We start from the raw sequence: 9,049 nt of genomic DNA, 5'->3' as shown, positions 1-9,049 counted from the left end.
CCACCCCACCCCCCACCAGATTCCACAAGGGGATTGGGGGAGGGAGAGGGAGGCATAGCAGAACTATAAGCAGTAGCTAGAGAAAGCTGGGTCCCGAGGAGACCGCCTGGATCCTGGGGACACTGCCCAGCTTAGAGCTCTTGGCACCATAAAAAGCAAGTTCAGGACACCAATGCATAAATAGGCAGCCTCTATAGGCCATAGGAGCAATGAGGTCATTCTCCTATTATACCCTGGCCCTGCCAGTCTCTCATCTGATTCTGGTCTGTGAACAGCAGAGCGGATGGAGGGCTTGGAAGGCCGGTGGAGTGGCAGAGAAAATTGAAAAGGCTGGGAAATCAGAGGTCAGAAGAGAGGTGGCAAACCCAGGGTGAGTCAGGAGCAGGAGGCAGGCAGGGGAATGAGCGTCTGCCTCCATGTCTCTGTGTGAAGGGAAGAGTCCCCACGGATGGGGACAGCTGATAGTTGTCTCCACTGAAAACAGGCTGAGCAGGAATGGCCTGAGCTCTGGTCGTTCATTCCGCCTAAGGGGCATTTCTGATGGACAGCGCGTAGGATTGAGTCAAGTGTGTTTCCATGGAGAGTGGTGGGATCTTAGCTTCTAAGAAGAGTCGCTTGGGTCCATTGAGGCTGCAGGGGGGAGGAGATGGATTTAGTGGCTTTTTTTAGACCTAATGGCGTGGAACTTGAAGGAAAAGCAGGGCCCAGAGGCCAGGTCTTGTGGGGGTAGGTGGTGAGCTGGGGAGGGATCCCTCTCCCTTTGCTGAGGTGCAGACTTTCCTGCTTCCCTGGGTGTGTCCACCCCGTAGACCATCTGGTTCTTGTACTCTCTGCCCTGGATGGTGGACGAAGTTGTGCCAAGAGGTCACCGTGGGGGACATGTGGGGTGTTGGAGTGAGCGTATGTGGTGGAGAGTGGGGACACACGTGGAGGCTGGCTCAGAGGGAGAGAAGGTCCTGGCTGAAGTCCCTGTTGCCTGGAGTCCCTCTCCTCCTGGGCATTATGCCAACCTACACCATCAGAGCTCCTGAGCCCTGGGGAGAGTGTTGAGCCTAAGAAAAGCCTCCTTCACATCTCTTGGCATCTATTGCCAAATTGCCTGCCAGCCCAGAGCTATCTGGGCCACTGGCCATGACCAGAAAGGAGAATGGGGAAGCAGGTGATGGAGACAGGGGCCACACAAGCTCCAAAGCCTGCCCACCCAGCCCAACCGATCCATCAAGACTGGCTTCATGCATCTGCTGGGAATCCACGGTGGATACTGGACAAGGTGGCCAGTGGGAGAGGGCCCTACCTCCATGCAGCCTCTGCCCTCACCACACCTGGCAGAGAGTGGTGAGGGCAGAAGGTGCCGTTCTCCCAGCCAGGAGACGGGAAGGTGTGCCAGAGAAGGCAGCCCTGGAGCTGTCCTTGGAGGGCTGAAGAGATGAGGGAGGGAAGTCCAGGGAGCCCCAACGAGGAAGCACTCAGAGGCGTGGGAAAAAGTGCAGAGAACCTTTGGAACAGAGGGGACTGGAAGTATTGGGGGAATCAGGAAAGAGAAGGCCAGGTAGGGGGTGGGTCAGGCTGTGGGTGGCCAGCCTATGTGCCGGACCAGGAAACCCCCAGACTGTATTGTGAACACTTGGGGAGCTAAGGAAGGCTTCTGAGTAGTGAGTGGCAGCTCAGTGTTGTGCTTTAAAAAATAATAAAATTAATAACAGCTCCTCCTTCCTGACACCTTCCACATGCCAGGTGTTGTACTAGGCATTTTATATAATGTATTTCTAACCCCAGGGCCACCCAGCTCCCTAGATAAGGGATCAGAGAGGCAGTGTGTGTTGTGGGAAAAGTAGCAGGCCTGGAATCAAGAGACCTGGTCCTAGGTCCAGCTCTGGAGCTGTGACCTTGGATGAGACACCAACCTTTCCAGGCTTCACTGTCCCCTCCTGTTGAATGGAGACCACCCCTGCCCAGCGGGCTGCACAGGGCTGTTGCTAGGATGCATGGGAAAGCTCCTAAACACTGTAGAGTGCAGTGTCCACATGGATCCCTGCAACCCAGCCAGGGCCCTTCTGCGGTGCTGCTCACTTGCCGGCACACCTGGGATGCCGTGCTGGGAGCCCTGCACCTCTATCTGCAGTGGCCCGAACTTAGCCAGGGCAAAGGACCCCCTTGGACCAGTGCAAGTAAAAGGGATTTTAGAAAAGAAAAGCCCCACTTAGCCAGTGTCGAAGGCCAGCAGTCAGAAGCCCAGGCCTCTCCCTCCCTGCCTCTCAGGCCGCACCATCTCTTTCTCCGCTGTTCCCCATCACTCTGGCTTTTCTTCCCTTGTAACTCTGACATGCATGTGACTCTGGCTCACCCTGGTCCCCGCTAGGACCTGAGTGTCTGTAACCCAGCAGCTCAGTTCCCCACAGCTGACCAGCCCCTCAGCCCCTGATCACTGGGAGAGACAACCTGGTTGGCTCCGGGCAGCTGATAGCTGGGATTCTCTGGGATCAGACATCCATCCCTGGTTCAATCCACTGTGGCCTGGGCCAAGGTCACATGGTACAAAGGGGCTGCCTAGGCCCACTCTTGACTAGAGTTGTTGCAGGAAGGACAGATCCAAAGAGGCAGGAAGGGGCGGCCACCCTAGACATGTCCACCACAAAAAACGGCTTCCCTCGGGGCCCTGACCCACTGCCCTTCAGCTTCCCTCTTCTCACCTCCTGCTGCCTGGCTTTGAGCCATACTGACACATCCCAGGAATCTCTGAAGAGACCTCCAGGGGGCTGCTTCCTGGGACAGAAAGGATTGGCCATCAACCTCTGGGTTCATCAGCTTGGTAGAATGCAGGGGAGGGGCTCAGTGAGAGCGTCTTTGAAGGGACGCCATTAGGACACCTTCTCTCTCCTCCAATCATTTAAACATCCACTGTCCACACAGCACCAAGCCTCTAGAACCCAGATTCCGCCCTAGGGACTTACAGTGGAGTTAGGATGATGGCCTGCTAGATACCAGGCTCTATCAACAACGTGGATGGTCCGGGGCACCTGAAGGTACCTGGACTATAAGGTCAAAACATCTAAGTTGAATCCTAGCTTTGTCCATTTTTATCAGTCTGACCTTGGACAAGTAATCTCAGTTTCCTCATCAAAATGGACCTAATCATGCCAACCTTGTAGGTCACAGTGAGAATTCGAGAAAATTGACATAAGGGTCTCTGGATCATCTAATGCTGTTGCCGCTATTAGCAGAGGCAGTAAGAGCTGAGAAAGCACAGGCTCTGTTCTGGCCTCCCTTTCTCTCCCCTTCCTACTCACACTCCATCCTCTCCCCTTTCCCACCTGCCACCCGAGACCCAGCTGCACAGAGAGGAGGCCAGGAGGCAAGCCTCCCACTCAGGGGACCAGGTCTGGGCCCTGACTGCCTCCCGTACAAACACCTTGTTCAGTGTCCAGCATCGCCCTGGGCCAGCACCCCCCCCACACACACACATTCTGCACAGACGGACTTAACTAAAAGGAGCTTTGCTTACGGAGACATTGCTGTGCATAAGGAGATGGGTAAATACGCCAGGCAGCATCTGCCAAGAGAGGCCGAGTGAGCGGCAGAGAGGGATGCTGTGTGGAGAGCTGAGAGATGGAGATGTTTGCGGGGCCGGAGCAGGAGGAAGGCTTCTTGGGAGAAGGCAGTCGGGATGGAGATGGGGACACAGCAGCCAGCAACGTGTCCACATAGGGGAGGTGGTGAGTGTTTAGAAAAGGAAGGTGTTCACAATAATTCTGTAAACCTAAAATTGTTCTAAAACACTTACTTTAAAAAAGTAGTAAATGGTTAAAAAAAAAAAAAAAAAAAGTGGGGTGGGTAGAGGAAGAGAGGATGGCCTCAGACAGTGACCTTCATCCAATTTCTAGTGACAACCAGGGCCAAGCAGCTCTGTGCACCAGCTCGGTGTTCACACCCACCCTGAACAATGCTTCCAGGTATCCACAGCCATCTGCGGAGGCCATCGGGAGCAGAGCATGCCAAGCTCCCAGCCACAGAAGCACGGGCAAGGTTGCTATGCCTCTGACTCCCTCTGGTTTCTGGGTGCCCACAGTCCCGCCGTCACACAATGGCCCCGCTGGCATATAGACTCAGCACACCCTGCAGCAAGGCTTTACTTCAAGGACAGTCTTCTCTCACCTGCCCACTGGCTTGTCTCTTTTCCCAGAGGGCAAGACTGAGCCATCCTTGTTTCTGCATCCTCTCCCAGCACTTAGTCAAGTGCCTGGCACAAAGTGGTAGGTACTTAAGAAATGTTTGTTCAATTAATTAATTAAGACAAGCTAAGAGGGAACGAAGCCATTTTCATCTCACTATATTCCAGGCTGATATTCTTGAGACCAGCCAAGTGCTACAGCCTCCCTGGGGCCCCTGCCTCCCCCTCAGCCTCCTTGGTGCCACTTCCCCAATTCCACAGCTGGCTCGGAATGACTCTCAGGCCGAGCCTCTTGGGAGAAGGGCCTGGATGGGAAAGAGGAGGAATCTTAGCTGGAGAAGGCACCTGCTTTGACAGACAGGGAATGAGCTGTCAAGCTGCCTCTCCACACCACAACTTTCCCAGGACAGCCTTAAGAGCTATTCATGAAGATCGCACTCAGATGGGCCATAGACAGAGGACCTGGAGGCCACCGAGAAGTGGCAAAAAAGAGCAGAACTTGGCCTAGAAAGGCATGGCTTTACCATATACATGTGTGGCCTTGTCCAAGTCACCCAGCCACTTGGCTCAGTCTCCAGAGCTGGAGAACCAGGGTACCGGCCATCCAGATGTGGCATTTAATCAGGAAAGGCTTCCCAGAGGGGGTGACTTTTGAGATGGGCTTTGATGAAGAAGTAGAAGCCCATCAGGAGGGGGGGAAAAGCATGAGCAGTGTCCAGAAACGTGAAAATGCAGCCGTGGCCTTCCAAAGAGCTGCGGGTACCAATCCCACAGGCATATTTGGGCTCCAGATCCTGCTCAAAACTCACCCCTCTCCTCCAGGCCTGTGAATCGTATATGGAACAGGGAGCTAGCAAAATTATTAAATCCTAAAATATAACTTGTCAGAAAAGGAAATAACCCTCTAATTTAATTTTTCATTTGATAGGTAAGAAAATCTGAGGCTCAGGGAGCTGACATGCCTAACAAAGGCCCTACAGCTGGCTCAGCAAACTAGGGCCCTTAGGCCAATTGGCCCACCACCTGTTTTTATAAATAAAGTTTTATTGGAACACAGCCACACCCACTCATTTACATATTGTCTGTGGCTGATTTCTTGATACAATGGCAGAGTTGAGTAGTTAGTTGCAAGAGACAAAATGGACTGTGAAACCTAAATATTTACTATCTGGTCCTTTACAGAAAAAAGTTAGCCAACTCCTCTCCTCCAGCAAGGTAGTGCCAGAGCTGAGATGGATGCCTGGCCTCCAACTCTTGGTTAGGTGCTCTTTAACTCTGTGCACCCTGGCCCCTCTGGGCCCCACCCCACCCCTGTAATACTGTCAGCAGGGTAAGTAAGATTTCAGGCAACCAGGCTGTGGTTAGGCTCAGCTCCAGGACACATGATGCAGCCAACAGGGAATTCTTGGGCTGTCCACTGTTGCCCACATTATCCAACAGGTCTTGTTCAGAGCAACTCAGCCCCTTTTAGGGGAATCTGACAAGGAGATGCCAGTATGCACCTGCTTCTCCTCCATGGACAAAACAGCAAGCACCAGATAGTGTAAGTGTAGGATTCAGACGAGCCAGATGCCAGAGTTACAGACCCAACCTTTCAGGAAGCACACAAAGGAGTACTGGCATCTCTGGCCATCTGCTGAGATGGCCAAGTTCACTTGAAATTGTGCTACAGAATTCCTCTCAATGCCAGGCTGTCCCTGGTGTATTCGTGTAATTAAAACCCCACCAGATCTAATGTGTTAGAAATTCTGAGTTCACACATGTCCTGTCCAGCTGGTCATAAGGATGTAGACAGGCCACGGCCACCTGGTGCAGTGGCTGGCCTAGAACAGACCCCACAGGCCCCAGGTCGGTGCCCTGCCCAGGACACCTGGGTTGCTGCCCTGTTCTTTAGACACTGCCTGCTCGGGGCCTCACGCTCTGTCCATCTTCTCTGTCTCCACCCCATTCAACCCTCAGGCTCATCTTTTATGCCTCCCCTTCTTAATTCTCTCATTCAACATAGATTTATTAAATGCCAGCTATGTGCCAAGCACTCTCTAAGTCTGGAAAACAGAGTCATTAACAAAAGAAAAAAAAAAGTCGTAACAAACCCCTGCTGTCATGGAGATTGCGGTTTAAACCCACGAAGGCAAGAGCATCTCACACCTTCCGTGTCTACTCTTTCCTCCCTCCCCTCTCCTCCATTCCCCCTCCACTCCTTTGTCGCCTCCTTAACTCAGTGCACTACTGTGCACTTGACAATGGGCCATGCAGAAGCCTTCTAATGAGTCGCCCATCTCCCACGGCCATGCCCCACCGGAATGCCAGGAATTTCCGTCTCAGTACCTCTTTGGCATGTCCCTCCCCTACTCAGGAGCCAGCAGTGGCTTCTTATTACCCTCAAGTTAAGACTGGAATTCCTGCATCTCCCCTTCAAAGCACCTCACACATAGCCCGTGCCCACCTTACCCACCGTCACTACTCTAGTGAAGTTTTCTGCTCCAAGAAAACCAGAATTTTTGTTGTTGTGCGGGTTATACTACTTTCTACTTTAAAAAGTAATACATTTTTGTAGAAAACAAAATATATCAAAGAAAATTAAAATTAAATTATAAGCCCATAATTCAAAGATAAACTCTATGATCTCTTTCGTATATTTCCTTCCAGCTTCTCTTTCTGCGTGTGTGTATGTGTGTGTGTACAGATAAATTTTTTATATTTATAGAGTTAGTGTGGGATCCCATTACACATAATGGGTTGTATCATCCTACCATTTTTATTTAACATTCTGTGGTGGTTTTCTGTGTAATTAAGAGACTCCTCAAAAACAGCACTTTAATGGCTACACAATATTCCAACACATAAATATACCTTAATATGTTTAACCAAACCCTATCAGTGAACATTTGGACTGTTTACAATTTTTCACAATGAAAATGTTGCTATAAACACCCTTGTTCATAAATCTCTGTTCCAATCTCTGGTTATTTTCCCAGTAGAGATTCCTAGAAGTGGCACTGCAGGGTCACTGGGTAGACACACTTCTAAGGTTCTTAATGCAGATTATGAAGCTGCCTGGGGTAGAGTGTGTCCGTCCCCTCTACCCCCCATTTGTGAGAATGCCCGCCAGCCTCAGACAGGTCTATTTTCTCTGCCCCTAGAACTCCCTGTATCTTCCTAGCACTGTGTCTTTGCTTTAGCAGCTCCTCTCTGGCCAAACCCTGCATTTTCCATCCATCCTTCAGAGCTCAGGGTAAAGGCCACGTCCTCCATGAAGCCTTTCCTGATACCCCAACCGAAGTTCTCCACCTCTAGCCCAACTTCAGCCCCTGTCTTAAATTCTTCCTAAAACATTTCCCTCTGTTGCCATGCATTCACATAATTTGTATAACAATGACCTCTTCTTTGTGTGGGGCACTGACGGTTTCAAAGTGTTTCCACTGAGATGTTTCCTCTGATTCACTTTCAGACAGAAAGTGGATTGACCATGGTTTGATCTTCTGATTGGATACTTTGTCCCCATCACCAGCCTCAAATCTGGCCCAACCTCAAGCTAGCCTGTGATTTAACGGAAGTTTATAACAGCCTTCACTATTGCTTGGCCTGCCAGAACAGATATTAGGATGCCCCCCTCTACAGGAAAGACTGAGCTAGGACAGAAGGCACTGGATTCCAGTCCTGGCTCTGTCACAGATTCCCTATGATCTAAGGTTGGTCCCTGCCCCCTTTGGAGTCTCCGTTTACCCATCTATAAAATGAGCGAGTTGAACTGCATATAGTCTCCCACACTCCAGAGCTGATTGCTCCTGCAGCCCCTGGCCTCAGGCACCAGCAACCCTGGGGAACCTTTGAGGGCCCCTGTGCAAAGCCAGCCTCTGGGATAGGCCGGCGGGAGCTGGCCAGGGAGGCAGGCCTGGCTCCAGGCCAGGCTGTGTCTGCAAACACTGACCTTGGCTGCCGCAGGGATTTTCCATGACACCAGCACCCTCCCCCTCAGCTCCCTTAATCCCGTGGGCCTGGGGAAGGTGGGGGATGGGAGTGGTGGGGGCGGTCCCATACCAGAGGACCCTGAATCTGAGTATTAGGGGCACCTGTGGATGGTAGCGAGTTCAAAGAGAGAGAGCAGTGGGCCTAGTACGTTGCAAAGTCTGGGAGGAAAGCAGGGGTAGGAAGAGAACCTGCTGGTGGGGACTGGGGAGAAGAGCTGAAAAGAGGAGCCAGGAAGATGGGAAAAGAGGCCTTGGAAAGGGATGGGGTAGAGGGAGGGAGGGTACTGTGCTTCAAAGCTGTCCTTCCCGGAGCTCTGGCCTGGAGGGGACAAACTCCAGACCCAGTTCTGTGCACTGGTCCCTTCCCCCAGCTCCGGTCCATGAGGCCCTGGTGGTTTCCCAGGCCTAGCATGGGCCTTAGCCAGGCCCCTGGCAGGGGGGGATTCCTTCTGGGGCCCTGAAGCTGACCTCCTTTTTCAGGGGCCTGGGGCCACAGAGAGGGTAGGAGATATGAGTCACTAAAGGCCCTCTGCCACGGCCACCTCCCTTCCCCCTGCTGGGTGTCTAAGGGGAGGTTTCTCCCATCCACGTCCCAGACTTCAGGGCCGTCTGGGTTGAACAGTATTTTCTGAGCAGCTGCTCTCAACTGGCCTTGTGCAGGACACTGAGGGGACTTGTTGGCCCTCCAGAAGCTCAGAGCCCTGCAGAACTCTGCAGATGTGATCGAACAAGCACTAGGCATTTGAGTCAGGCAGGGGAAGAGGCCCCTCCAGCTCTGGGAAGGATCCCGGAAGTTTCTTGGAAAACGTGGTATCTGAGTTGGATTCTAAAGGATGGAGGAGAAGGCTATACTTCTCCCCAACTCCATCAAGCTGGGCAGCCTCCTCCCTCCCTCCTGAGGGCCTGGGCA

The 9,049-nt window shown here is 52.3% G+C and overlaps 1 protein-coding gene and 1 long non-coding RNA gene across 2 annotated transcripts in view; both read left to right on the top strand.

The window, feature by feature from the left end:
• KCNK3 (potassium two pore domain channel subfamily K member 3) overlaps positions 1-9,049 on the top strand; it is a 37,599-nt gene that overhangs the window by 19,000 nt on the left and 9,550 nt on the right. The gene's annotated exons all lie outside the window — the stretch shown is intronic.
• On the top strand, positions 270-8,134 carry LOC141571517 (uncharacterized). Its single transcript, XR_012496282.2, has 3 exons — positions 270-370; positions 3,951-4,250; positions 5,097-8,134. It is a non-coding gene; the product is annotated as an uncharacterized LOC141571517 (long non-coding RNA).

The sequence above is a fragment of the Rhinolophus sinicus genome, chromosome 2, assembly GCF_057876585.1.
Source record: "Rhinolophus sinicus isolate RSI-liver-muscle chromosome 2, RSI-T2T, whole genome shotgun sequence".
NCBI classification, from domain to species: Eukaryota; Metazoa; Chordata; class Mammalia; order Chiroptera; family Rhinolophidae; genus Rhinolophus; species Rhinolophus sinicus.
This window is presented reverse-complemented; position numbering and strand designations above follow the sequence as displayed.